This window comes from Sciurus vulgaris (assembly GCF_902686455.1).
Source record: "Sciurus vulgaris genome assembly, chromosome: 16".
NCBI lineage: Eukaryota > Metazoa > Chordata > Mammalia > Rodentia > Sciuridae > Sciurus > Sciurus vulgaris.
In genome coordinates, this window is record NC_136477.1 from 27520850 (window position 1) to 27534364 (window position 13515).

The 13515-nt window shown below is 38.1% G+C and overlaps 1 protein-coding gene across 4 annotated transcripts in view; it reads right to left on the reverse strand.

The window, feature by feature from the left end:
- Positions 1-13515, reverse strand: part of CTDSPL (CTD small phosphatase like) — a 109459-nt gene that overhangs the window by 95757 nt on the left and 187 nt on the right. The gene's annotated exons all lie outside the window — the stretch shown is intronic.

Consider the following 13515-nt stretch of genomic DNA (forward strand, 5'->3'; position numbering starts at 1 on the left):
ATAAGGATGTGGAGACACTGGAACCTCTGTGTACTGTTGATGGCAAGGCTGTAAAAAACAGTATGGAGGTTCCTCGAAACAATCCAAACGGAATTACCACGGGGTCCAGCAATTCTACATATGGTATACCCAAAAACACTGGAAGCAGGGACTCAGACAGATGTTTACACACCACATTCACAGCTGCATAATTCATGATGGCTAAACTGTGGAAACATCCCAAGTGTTCATTGAACAATGGATGGACAAGCTAACTGTGGTATACACATACAAGGGAATATGAGTCAGCTTTAAAAAGGAAGAAAATTCTGACCTATGCTACAACATGGATGCCGCTTGAGGGCATTATGCTGAGTGAAATAAGGCAGTCACAAAAAAACCCTCTGATTCCATTTACATGAGGCCACTGTAGTGACTGAATTCACAGAAACAAAGTATGGTGGTGGTTGCCAGGGGCTGGGGAAAGGGAAACCGGGAGTTATTGTTCAATGGGTAGCTTCATTTTTGTAATACAAAAGAATCTGGGGGATGGAATAATATGAATGTACTTAAAATCCATGAACTTAAGAATAGTTAGGATGAAAAAAATCTAGGTGTTTTTTAATCACAATAAAAAATTGAAAAAAAAAAAAAGAAAAAAGAAAGACATTGCTAAGACTAAAAAGACAAACCACAGCTTGGCAGAAAATATTTGCAAAACATATTCAACAAAGTACTTGTCTGCAGAATTACATATTTAAAAAAAAAAAACTTTCAGTAAAAAGAGATCAAACAATCCAATTAAATTTTTCTTTTAATTTCACCAAAGAAGTTGTATGCATGGCAAACAAGCACATAAAAAGAATCTCAGGACCATCAGGGCCCTGGGGTGGAGCTCAGTGGTAAAGTGTGTGCTTAGCATGCACAAGACCTTCGTTTAAATCTCCAGCACACACACACAAAAAGTCACGGTGCCATAAGAGGTGTAGGAAAGACAAAAACAAGACAAAACACCATGACAAGATACAACTGGACAGCCATTAGAATGTCTAAAATAATTTTTAAAAACTGATAAAATCAAGTACTGACAAGCACGCATCAGCTGAACTGTCCTATGCAGCTGACAGAAAAGCAAAATGGAGTGCCATAGGGAGTATTTGCGGGTGACAGAAACATTCTACTTCAGTTGTGCTGGTGGTTACACAGCCACATGAGTTTATCAAAACTCACAAAACTTTGTAACCTTGGGTTATACCAAAAAGAGTGATTTTTACTTTGAATTCACCTCAATAAATACATTCAAAACATTTAAGGATTTTGCACTTGTTTGATGACTACTATGAAACATACTGCTGTAACAAAAACAAAACGAATATGTTCAGCTATTTCCTCAAAAAGGGGAAAGAAAATATGGTCCTGATTGAAGTCTTTGGAACTGAAGTCCATGGTTTTTGACTTGTACACAAGGGAGCCAAATAATTAGATAAAATCTATAATATGATAAGCATGAAAGCTAAATCTTGACTGGAACGGAGAGAGATATACAATTTAAAGCACAGGTTTAATTCTTGGTATTAAAAGTCTATATTTATTCAAGCCATGTTGACAAAGTGGTGCAGTTTGTTCGAGATACTTTGCAGCATTGAAAGCTTAGGTTAAACACTAATTTTGAAAAGTAAGAATAGCATCAGTCATCAAATGTTAAGCTGCTTCTTTTCAATTTTTAAAGTGATTTTGTACCAGGATTTTGGAACGTTTTGGCAAACAGCCTTAATACAAAGTATAATTACAAAGAAACCTTTCAGTTTTTAACTTGAAGCAGCTACTTAGAATCAACATGAACTGTTACTTATGTGATTACATAATCCTTAGCACCCATAAAGACCACTGTTTATTAGGCCCTGGTTTCAGAGGACTATACCACCAGTGTTTCCAGTCCTGATCCCAAATACAAAAATGTCCACATGCCAATACAGTTCCTGAGCCTTGGCTCCACTGAGTAATGTTATTTCAGAACCATAAAGACAAATACTTGCTAAATTTTATTTTAAATAAAGCAATGAATATACATCTCCATTTTTAGAAAAGAAACAGAATATATGTTGGGGGATAAAGCAAAGAGAAATGTTTGAAGAAAGTACATATTTTAAAAGAAAGATAGGTCATTTAAAAAAACTTGAACTTTAAATGTCTGATGAGTCAGGATTTAAGATGTGGAAAATAAGTTCTAAAGTATACATTATCCTTTCAATATCACCTAAGAGAATTCTTCATTTGCTTTTTCAGTAGCTAGATGCTGATGACCTTAGGATATTACTGCCAAAGGCAGTGAAAAAACTCACACGTGCTGTGCATGTTTCTGGAATCAAGTGTGGCCACAGTGTTTCCTGTTCTCTGTCACAGAATGGCTGAAAGGTCCAGTAAACCCACCAGCACCGGGTCACTCTCTCCCTCCACTCTACTGAGGAGGGCAGCAAAAGAGAAAAAGCCAATGATGTGGGGATTAAACCAGAAGTTGTGGGGTCCTCTCTGAAAATCCTGTCCTGTCTTTCTGAAAAGGGTTTCTCCTCAACCTGGGATGCACCAATTAAGAAGAGCCTAGGGTAGGTTTCTGGAGTTCACAGATGTATTTCCAGGGCAGTCCAGACTAGAAGACTCTTCCAGTCATGGCAAGCCCTATCTAGAGGCCAGTAGGGCTAAATCCAGAGACAAGATCCTCTGTGTTTACCCCAAGAAGACATTTCTATTTCTTTCTAATTGAGAAGTAAAATAAAAGAGAGCTGGTTGGACAAATTTGCCAAACAAACAGAATAACAGATCAAAAATGCATTTAAATTAGGATACTTATGAACTTGAAGCTAAAATTTTGGTGTTAAGACCAAAATTTATGAGTGCATCAAAGCTTATGAGTGCATCCTTTTAAGATTGGTTAAATAACATTTGTCACTGAAGCCCTACTGATCTAGGCTTGATTTCACACTAAACTCATTATTATTTTTCTTTTCAGGAGATAACCAAGAGTCTCAAAGCACTAACTGATTTTGACTTTTACATTGGTCATTAGCACAATATTGAAATAAATCTTTAAAATGACAACTTTCCAACCCTAGTCTTCTTTAAAATATTTAATTTGAATAGATCTAAAAGTTAACCAGGGGACTAAGAAAGATGGAGTCGACATACTACTTTCTATTCTTTCCACTAAGTGCAACTAAGAACCCTGGACATTATAAACTGGGCAAACATAAGAAGCCAGATCAGCTATTGACCTTGTTGTCCAAGCAACAACATGACAGTGATTTCCCTAGGTTTTCTTTTTGCCTTATGGAGCCCTGGAGTTGAAGAAGTTGGTTATGGGGGAAAACCATCAGTTGCACACAAAAAGCTTCCTCCCTGTAACCAAGGGGCAGTCTAGCAAGACTGAAAGCTTTCTGATAATAACCTCTCTGCTGCAACCAACACCACCCCCCACCAAGAACTGCAGGCCCACCCTGACCCAAGCCAGCAAACATTTCAAGGGTACCAAGAATTCCACCCTCCTCAGTGTGCAACAAGGTATCCCATCACCCTCTGTGGAGTGCTGCCAAAGAAGGTCCAAGTGCCAGAGTAGGCTGGCGACAACCCCCTCCTCTGGTAGCAGTGTAAGTGGAGAATGCATGGCCAGCTTGGACTTCCACCCCCATCAGGCAGTAACCATGTTCTCTCTCCCATGGTGGTGGTATCTGAGGAGGCTGAGGAAGAGTCAGGGCTTTTGCAACACCATTGGCAATGAGATCACCCCCACCGCAGTTTAGCAGAGACCTTGTGGAGACTGAACTCCCTTGCTCACCTAGCAGGAAGTCAGAGAGGCCAAGGGAGAGCCTTGAGGTCTATCCACCTGAAAGCAACAAGATAGGCTTCCTTTCCCTGCTAGAGCCACGTCAGAGAAAACCAACTAAAACAGAAGGTTTAAATAAGCCCAGGAGTCTCACGACATGACACGAAAATAAAGATCCAGGCCTCAAATGTAATTAACTTGTTATATCAAGAATCAGGAAACCTCAAACTGAACAAGAAAGGACAATCAATAGATGCCAGTACTAAAATAACAGAAATGCTACACTTATCTAGCAAAGATATTTAAGCAGTCATGATAAAAATGCTTTAATAAGCAATTAGGAGCATTCTTAAAGCAACTAAAAAGAAAGCCTTAGTAAAGAAATACTATCAGTAAGGCAGAAGACATCAAGAATAAACAAATAGAAAATTTAGAACTAAAAAATACAATTACTGAACTAAAAATCTCAGTATATGGGTTCAATAGCAAAATACAGAAAACAAAGAAAAAAATCAATGAACTTGAAGATGGATCAATAATCACCCAATTTGAACAATAGCAGTTTCTTCCAAAATTAGATAAAATACTCTTACCACAAAGTCCAACAATTGGGTTCCTCGGCATATACCCAAGTGAGTTGAAAACATGTTTACACAAAGACTTGCTGATAAATTTCAATAGCAGCAGTTTTATTCATACTTATTAAAACTTAAAAGCAACCAAGATGTCCTTAGATATAATAAACTCTTGTACATTCACATAATGGGACATTATTCAGCACTAAAAAGAAATGAGCTATCAACTCATGAAAAAACAGAGGAGACTGAAATGCATATAAATGAAGAAAACTCATCTGAAAAGGCAACATATTGTATTATTAAAATTTGTATGACAATTTCAGAAAAGGAAAAAATCAAGCTGAGCGCTGTGCACACCTATCATCTCAACTACTTGGGAGGCTAATGTGGAATGATTGTAAATTTGAGGCTTACACGGTAAGTGAGATGCAGTCTCAAAACAACAACAAAAGGGTTGGGAATGTAGCTCAGTGGTAGGGCATCCTTGGGTTCAATCCCCAGTACTAAAAACAGTCGTTGCCAAGAGATGGGAGAAGAAAAGGATAAGTAAGTGGAACATGGAAGATCTGAAATTATTCTGTATGATTCTGTAAGGATAGATACAGGTCATTATACATTTGTCCAGACTTACAGAATGTACAACAACCACAATAAACCCAATGAATACTTTCGGATGTTAGTGTCAATGCAGATTCATCAACTCTAATAAAGGTACCATGCAGGGACGGGATGTTGACAGCAGGGAGGATGATACTGAATTCTGCTTTCTGCTCAATTTGACTATGCACCTAAACTACTCTAAAAAAAAAAAATCTATTTTTAAAAATACACTGAACAGAATGAAAATGGAAATACAATGTATCAAAATTTGCAGGACACCAGCTATGGCAGTACTAAGAAAGAAATCTGAGGCACTAAATGCCAGAAACCAGGAACCAGAAGTAGTTTCCAACCATTTGAGCTCTCCTCTAAGAACCAAGCGGGGGGAAAAGGGAGCAAAATAAACTCAAATCAAGCAGCAGAAAATAAACAAAGATATAAACAAATCAATGAGTTTGAAAACAGAAATAGAGATAATCAATTAAACAAAGAGCTAGTTCTTTACAAACAGAAAGGCAATTGAGAGCCTTCTAGCAAGACTGACAAAAAACATAAGGTGGAGTACGCGAATTACCAGTGGGCTTATCACTACAAGTTCTAGATACCTCAAAAAATAATTAATTAATGATACCATGAACAACTCTATATACACAGATTTGACAACTTAGAAGAAATGGAACACATCTCAAGAAATAAAAACTGTCACAGCCGAGCACAGTGGTGCACACCTGTAATCCCAGCAGTTTGTGAGGCTGAGACAGGAGGATCATAAGTTCAAGGCCAGCCTCAGCATCTCAGTGAGGCCCTAAGCAACTTAGTTATCAAAATAAAAAATAAAAAGGACTAGGGATGTAGCTCAGTGATAAAGCATCTCTGAGTTCAATTTCTGGTACCAAAAAAGGGAAGAAAAAAAAAAAAAGAATCACAATATACCCATTATGAAAGAGATTATTTGGAGAGCTTTTAAGTATTAAAAAACAAAACAAATAAAACAAAAACCTGAATCTGTAGTTTTAAAACTCTCCCTGAATGAAATCTCCAGGTCAAGATAATCTCACTGAAGAACTGACACCAATTCTACAAAATCTTTTTAAGAAAACAAAAAAACAATTCCCAACTTATTTGATGAGGCTGATATCAAACCAGTTAAAGACAAAGCCAAAGAAAAAGAAAAGTGCTGACCAATACCACTCACAGATGTAAAATTCTTTAACAAAATAATAACAAATGGAATTTACCAATATGTAGAAAGAATTAAACACCATAACCAAGTAAGAATTATTCCAGGAATGCAAAGCTGGTTTGATAACCAAAAATTAGTTCACTCTATCTTATTAACAGACTAAAGAAGGGGGAAAAAAAAATCACAATTGTATTTAGTTAGGCAGAAAAAAAAGCAAATGATAAAATTCAACATCCATTCTTTTTTTTTTTTTTAAAGATATCTTTATTTATATTGTATGTGGTGCTGAGAATCGAACCAGTGCCTCACACATGCTAGGCAAGCACTCTATCACTGACCTACAATCCCAACCCTCAACATCCATTCTTGATAAAACTTTCAGAAAATTTGGAACACAGAACTTCCTCAAACTGGTAAAGATTTTTTAAAACATACTAAAGTTGACATTATACTTAAAGGTCTGAATGATTTCTCCTTAAAACTGGGAACAAGGTACAGATGTCAATTCTCACCAATATTATTCAGTATACTGCTGGACATTCTAGTCAGTACAAGAAAGAAAAAATAAACAAAATCAAGGCATACAAATCAGAAATGAAGCAATGTAAGTGGTCTTATTGATGACACGTTTGCCTACATAAAACTCGCAAGGAATCTACAAAAAGCATCTTATAACTAATAAGTGAGCACCACAAGGATACACGTATACAAAAATCTTTTGTATTTCTATATACTAGCACCAAATAATGAGACACCAAAATGCAAAATACAGCACAATTTGTATTGAGACCACCTAGATGTAAATCTAATAAAACAATAGGATTTGTTTACTGAAAACCATACAACCCTGATAACAGAATCAAAGAAGATATAAATGAATAAAGTGACATGTTCATTGATTAAAAGACCTATAATGGTAAAGATATAAATCCTCCTCAAACTGGTATACAGGTTTAATTCAGTTCTTATAAATATCTCAGCAAGGTTTTTTGTTTTGTTTTGTTTTATTTTGTTTTAGGTGTAGACAAGACTATTATAAAAGATATATGAAAAGGAAACAACTTTTAACAGCTAAAATAATTTTGAAAAAGAAAAAGAGTTGGAGGAGTCAGTCTACCCTATTTCAAGACTTATTACTTAGCTACAGTAATCAAGATTGCATAATACAGAAATAGGGATAGATACACAGACCACTGGAGCAAAATTTAAAAACCCCAAAACAGACCCACACATATGCTTGATCGATTTTCGACAAAAATACAGAAAAATTCAGAGGAGAATGATAAACAACCTTTCCAAAAAAAGGAGATGAAACAATTAGAAATCCAAGGGTAAAATACTGAACCTAAGTTTCATAGCTTATTAAAAAACAAAAACAAACAAACAAAAAAAACAGACAAAGAGGCAACCTGAAGGTTCAAACAGGAGGATCACACATTTGAGGCCAGGCTCTATAATTTTTAGTGAGGGCCTAAGCAACTCAGTAAAACCCTGTCTCAAAATATTTAAAAAATAATAAGAAAATAAAAAGGGTTAAGGATGTAATCCAATTGGTAAAGTGACCCTGGGTTAAATCCCCAGTACAAAATAAATTAAAAGGAAAAAAAAAAAAAGATTCAGAATGGATCATATACTTACATATAAAATGGAAAACTATAAAACTACTGGGAGGAAAAAAAAACACGAAAAAATCTTTGGGATCTGGTGCTAAGCAAAGAGTTCTTAGACTTGACCCCAGAAGTACAATCAATAAACTGCACTGTATCAAATTTAAAAACTTTTGCTCTGTGAAAGACTCTGAAAGAGGATGCAAAAACAAACTACAGATTAGGAGAAAACCACACATCTAAGGATTAATATCTAGAATATGAGAAGAATTCTCAAAACTTGGCAGTTAAAAAAAAGAAGAAAAAAAATCCAATTAGAACACAGGCAAAAGACAGGAAGAGCCATCTCACTGAAGAAGATATACAGAAGGAAAATAAGCACATAAAAAGATGTTCAACATCATTAGTTATCAATGAAATGCAAAGTCAAACCACAATGAGTTACCCCTACATGCCTACCAGAATGGCTCATTTAACAAAAAAAGTGACACCACCAAATGCCAGCAAGACTGGAGAAACTGGATTCCTCTACACTGTTGATGGGAAAGCAAGATGGGACATTTATCCAAGAAAACATTTTGGTAGTTTCTTTAAAAAGTAAACATGCAACCACCATGTGACCCAGTAAAAGAAGTCACTCGTGGTCATTTACCCCAACCAGAGAAATGAAGACTGAGGTTCATACAAAAAAGTTTACACTAATATTTACAGCAGTTTTATTCATAGTATCCAAAATCTAGAAAAAATAAAACCCAAATAATTCTTCAAAGGGTGAACTGTCAAACTGTGGTATATCCATGTCACTGAATACTATTTAGCAATAAAAAAACAAACGAACTATAAACACAAGTAACAAGCTAGATGAATCTCCAGAGAATCAAGCTGAGGGGGAAAAGCAATTCCAAAAGGCTGCATGTTATTTGATTCCACTTAAACAACACGCTTAAAGTAATAAAATTTCAGAAATGGAAAACAGATTAATGGTTACAAGTGGGCTCAGAAGGGGTCAGGGACAGGAAGGAACAGGGTTTGGCTAGAAAGGGCAACATGAAGGATCCTCCAGATGATGGAATATTTCTGTCTTGGCTACGTCAATGTCAACATCCAGACTGTGATACTGTTAACTATCATTCTGCAAGATGTTAACACTGGGGAAAACTGGGTAGAGAGGATAGGGGATCTCTGTGATCTCTTATAACCACATGTGAATCCATAAGTTATCTTTAAATAAAAAGTTCAACCTTGAAAGTTAAATCAAACTGAACCTAATTCAAATGTGTTCTGTCATCTGAAACAATTTTTACTTCTAAGAGTCTTCTCTTTGCTGTAATTCTGTTGGCATCCCAATGTTAAAGGTTTCTGGTTTAAGGTTAAGTGCTATAAACATTTGGAGGAAGCATACCTCCCACCTGGGACCAATTTATCACTGATCTATTTCCCTGATGAGATTTCTGTGAGTTTGTCTGCAGAATGTATTAGCTCACCAAATAATTAGCAGTTTAGCTAGCAATGATACGTTCTTGCTAATACTGCATACCAATCGAGGTTTCTTGGTTTTGTTTTATTATTGTGCAATTCCCTCAAACTATTTTTCTCCAAAGAGCTATGGGAAATTTCCTTTTTTAAACTTAAAAAAAAAAAAAAAGTAAAACACAAGTATATTTTCATTAATATTGAAAGAAAAAGGCAAAGTTCTATCACTTCCCAGCTCAGTTCTGTCCCCAGAGATAATGGTAGTTGTCAACTTATTTCCTTCCAGATTACTTTTGTGTATTTCTTGATATATATATGGTTATGAATGATTTTTTTCACAGAGAGGATCATACTGTTTATATCATTTTTCAAATTCTTTCTCTCCCTTTAAAATGTCTTGGAAATTCACATGTCAGTATGTTTAGATCTAATTTAACTCATTCTTTTCAATGGCTTGCAGTAGTCTGAAGAACTGATGTACCATGCTCTAATCATTTGCCCATTGACGCAGAATGGTTCCAGTTTTTGCTATTGTAAGCAATGCAGCCATCAGTGAAAATCCTTGCACATGTTTCTTTCAGGGAAAATGAGATTATTTCTCTAGGACAGAAACTTAGAAGGAGAACTGGGGCTCTGAAGCATAGCCAACTCTGTCGACTGGCTGAACCTGCAACTCTTCCCTTCCATTTTCAATTTTCTCTCCTGCCTCCTATAAAGGAGGGAAAGCTGGAAACACTTTCCTCACTTTGCTTGCAGCCAGGGGAGGCCATGTGATCCAGTTCTGGCCAATTAAACATGAACAAAAGTTTGCAGGGCAGTCTAGAAACGTTTTTGCTTTCCAGGGAAAAGGGAAAGATATGATTGGCACTGTCTTTTTTCCTCTGCCCTGAAGATGGCTGTAGTGTTTGGAGGAGTTGCAGCCACATTACAACATGAGGGAAAGTCAAGAGAATCACTGTGACATTGGCTCTGACAGCAACAACCTACTTCCAGACTGCTTATTATGTATGAGGAAGAAATATCTATTGGTCTAAGCCACAATTAAATCTAGCTTTCTGTTACTTGCAGCCAAATGCATTCCTGACTAATTCAATACTAAATTACTCTTTTAAAAGTCTGTACTTGTTTTATCACAAAAGTCTATTGAGTACCTATTTCACAAACCTTTATCTACTGAATATTGGCAGCTTTTCAATGTTTATTCAAGCTGACACCTGAAAACATTTCACATGAACAGAAGGACTTATATCCATTGGCCTTTCAGATTTCCTCCCCCATGACACTCTCATTCATACCTTTTGTCTACTTATCTACTGTACTGTTTGACTTTTCTCACTGATTTTAAGAGAAAATTTCCAGATAGCAAAATACCCCGAGTTAAACTTCTGGGAAATTCATCTTTGCATTTTTACTCTATCAACCAAATCAAACACGACTGTAAGAAATAAATCTTACATGACAGGCTAGGTTGACAGTGATTGTCATCTCTGAGTGGTGCACCACCACGTGGCAAAGTGTCAAGAAATTCAACTCTTGCAACACACCACAGACTGCACTTCATATTTCCTTTGTAAATCTACACGGAGAGAAGGGTTTACAGGATAGTGATACATTGGTGGAACAGGCACAGTCCTCAATGGACACATCTCTTTTGACTCTCACATCAAACCCAAGAGATGGTCACTATTATTCCTATTTTACAGAATAAATAATAAAAGTAATGAGTTAAAACCAATTGCTTCTTTCCTACCACAAAAACTTCCAAACATTCTAGGCCTAATATTTAAAACAAAATAATTGTTCACCTCCATTTAAAATCATGTAAAATATATCGTGCCTATCTGAAGACATCAACATACTTAAGCTAGAAACATTGCTGAACCTGTTATTAATCTGAAGAAACTGTTCCAAAATTTCACTCAGGTTTATTGTCACACTACATATGACCAAATGATACCTACTTTTGAAAGTAAAAATTACACCTACTCAGCTGAGTAGAATTTTAATGCTTCAACAAGAAGTGCCTACTAGCCAACCACCCCACCCTAGGAGAGCAGGCAAGGAATTCCCCTAATCAGTTAACAACCAACCAATCTGACACTGGAAAACAAAAATAGGTTATTAAAGATATTTATAGGTTGTTATGAAAAGCAATGTAAATAAGTTGAAAACAAGCACTATCCTTCAGTATGTATACATGCTTTGGATTTTGGATTGACTGAGTCTTAAGTGGGGGATGCTAGGGAAGAATAGAGTTACTTTGGTTTAGGTAGAGGGGAGGGGAGGGAAGGGAAAGGGTATGGGGGTAGGAAAGATTGCAGAGTGAAACAAATTATTATCTCATGTACATATATGACTGTATGACCAATGTGATACTACAATATGTACCATCAGAAAAATGAGAAATTATACTCCATTTATGTGTGATTTATCAAAATGCATAAATGCATTCTACTGTCATATACAACTAATTTAGAACAAATAAAATTAAAAAAAAAATCTTAGTAGTCGGGGGAAAAGGGAAATTTGACAAAGCGCCTGCTCCTGGAGTCAAGTGGGGGAAACAGCAGGGCTGAGATTCTAAATATCTCCCTGTGTTATGAACACCTCTCCGAACAAGACCTGAGGATCCTCTGGCAAAGCATCACACAAAGCACTCAATCCACACCAGGTAAGTAGCCAGGCAGCATGCCTCCTGCCAAACCTTTCCTGGGAGAAACACCCACCTTGGGTCCCCAAAACATAGCCCCCCATGACAGAAGGCCAGACCACCCAGGTGTTACCCACATGGGCACCAGGAAGACATGAGCTTCACCCACAGCGCCTACTTGCAAAAATTTTTAACCAATCTGTAAAACATAACAGCTTGGGAAAGTTTTAATTCTTTATTTTATATAAAATAATCAGTCTGCAGACACATATGTTTACAGTCTACGAAAGTGTAAATGGGTTGACAAATCCCCTTCCTGAGGGTACCTCTGATATTTCCTTCTATTCCCTCCATGAGCTTGTCCAGGGACCTCTACTTGGGGAGAGGCAGTAGAATGTTCCTCCCACCCCAACCCAGATTCCTAGTAGGGGACACACTCCTAGCTCACCAGTACAGAAAGGGTGGAAGCATGTGGAAAGAAATCTGACCCTTTTCCAAAGTCTGCTGTGGCCAGGTCAAGGCTGGAGAGGGCACAGGGGCCCTGGAGGGTCCAGGTGTTTGCACAGCACAGGGCAGGAAGAGTGAGGCAAGCTTTAGTCAACAGAACAAAACAAGCCAGATTGCTTGGCCCTTCAAAACAGTCTCTCCAAGCCTCGGGACACTAGAGGGACAGAAAGCAAGGCACCTGAGAGAGTGGGACACCAAGTCTCTACCGAGGCAGAGACAAACAGCAAAAGAGCAAGAAGGAAACAGAAGTGGGGGACTGGGGCCAAAATCAAACCAGGTACTGCAACACAGCACTGGCTGAAGCGTTGGTCAGATCTCTGGGAGGGGACAATTCTGGGACCTTAAAGACTCCCCAAGTGCCTGTGAGAGCTGGGTTCTTAATGGACTGTGAGAGGGTTAGGCCTTTAGATCCTCCCAAAAGGCTGGTGGCCCCCAGACAAGGGCCCAAAAGAAGGTATGGCTCAGCACTACCCCTTCCCCCCCACACACACTAGCCAACTAAATATACACAGACACATGGCCTCCCTGTCTGGTGCACAAGCATATACACACATTTGTACGCACAGGTTCATGGTCAGGCATGTAGATGCACATACAGCCTCACTGTGGGTGAGTACACACACACCCTCCCAGTGGAGGGACATAACACATTCAATCTGTTAGTTGGGTGGTGCAGGCACACAATCACACACACACACACACACACACACACACACAAACTGTCAGAAGTGAACACACAACCTCTCTGCAGGTTCACACTACTGAACACAACAGTACATACAAACCTCTACTTAAGATATGTCCACAAACTCTCAGCCTGTCAGGCAAACATGCACTCACAACCTGTTAGGTGGACACACACCCTTTCCTACGGCTCTGTTAGGTGCACACATAAAACCTACCCGGGCACACATACAATTGATCACAACTTCTCTGCGGGCGCATGCACACGCACACTAGCTCAGTCGGCACACGCACACTCTGCTCCAGGCGCATCCCACACCCACGCACCCTCCTGGCCGGGTGCACCCTCCCCCAGGCCCGTGCCAGCGCACACAGCGAACTCCGGCTGCGCGGGTGTGCACACGCCCCCCACCGCGGCCACCCGCGCCCCTCCTCAC